The sequence below is a fragment of the Pinus tabuliformis genome, chromosome 9 (genome assembly GCF_031772625.1).
Source record: "Pinus tabuliformis cultivar Carrire ecotype Pingquan chromosome 9, CPIR1, whole genome shotgun sequence".
Lineage (NCBI taxonomy): Eukaryota > Viridiplantae > Streptophyta > Pinopsida > Pinales > Pinaceae > Pinus > Pinus tabuliformis.
The window spans coordinates 776,257,878-776,259,345 of NC_142307.1; positions in this window are offsets into that span (position 1 = coordinate 776,257,878).

The following is a 1,468-nucleotide window of genomic DNA, read 5'->3' on the forward strand; positions in this document are numbered from 1 at the left end:
GTTTTAGCATATGTTGATTTTTTTATTAAATTCATTTACAGATTCATCGAGTTTTAGCTTTAAGGAATAGAACTTTGTTAACCACAACTGGCTACTCTTCATAATACCAAATTGTTTGAGAAAAAATTCAACTAACCTTTCCATTGTAGTGATAGAATTTTGGGGCAAGGTTTGAAACCACTTCCATGCATCACCCTCCAGGATTTGCACAAAAAGCCTCTTGCAAATGTCATCATATTCAAATCTAGGGTTCTCACAATAATCTTGAAATTTTCCTATGTGTTCTTCGGTCGTGCGTTCTCCTTCATTGTCAAATATAGGTAATTTTTTATTGTATATTTCAAGAATATCATGCAGTGGGGCGACCAAATTTAAGGATTGGTAATGAATTTCAACCCAAGCATTCATAATTGGGGTAGGAGGAGGAGAAGTCGGTTGTGACTTCCAAGGGGAAGACTAAGGACTAGTCTTAGGAGGAGAGAAATAGTTGGATGATGGATCATTTATATCTTGGGTCCCCGATAAACTTGGTGTTTCTTCATACTCTTGAGTGGGCATCAAGGGTTGGAGCTTTTCTCTTTTTCTAGGATTTGGTGAGCTAGGAATGTGTTGGATTAAATTCTTTTATTCATCGTCTCCTATTGGAAACAATTACCAAAATCATTGGGTCATCAAGCATTGAATAGGTCAGATCAAATGTATACCTAGTGATTTGTTTGGGGGTATCTAGTTTGGAGTCACAAAAAATGTTCAAATATCATTATTTTTCAAATTAAAACATACATACATGTACCTATTTCAAGCATTGAATTTTGTTGCAAATATGCATCCTCATTAGCAAAATCAAGTTCTCGTACTTTCTTGTCATTAGGAAGCTCACGGGTTGAGTTACGCTCGCTAGTCCTCACAAGTGGTAGAAACATACAAGGTCAAATACGTTGGGCATTTAACCCAAAAAGAAGGTAGGGTTGAATAGGATTACCATTAGTCATGAGAAAAAACAAAATAAATGTATCTCCAACAACAACTTCAGAAAGAATGTTGGTTCTGAAATTGTTTTGGCAATGGAGAGAACTTTAAAGGTACATTTAATGAGGATATAAATCCCCCCACTTTAGGCTAGAAGGGTTTCTCTCCCTCACCTCAAGGGGTATTCCCTGTATTTTGTTGAGAAATGTAACTAGTTTTGATCTTCATAATTGTTGTACTAATTTCAATATGTATCCTATGTAACAAAAAAGAAAAGAAAAGAAAATGTATTGTTAAAGCATGGGTTGCATGCTCATTATTGATGGTAGTCTACTTAAAATCATGCTCTTCTCATGATTCTAGGGTTTGTTAGGTATTAGGATCTATTGTCATGAGTCAAAGGAGTCAACATCATGTTTATAAGACCCTTCCGGGAAAAAATGTAATTGTAAAAATAAAATAAAAAATCTAGAAAGTCTGGGAAACTCCAAAAGAAAAA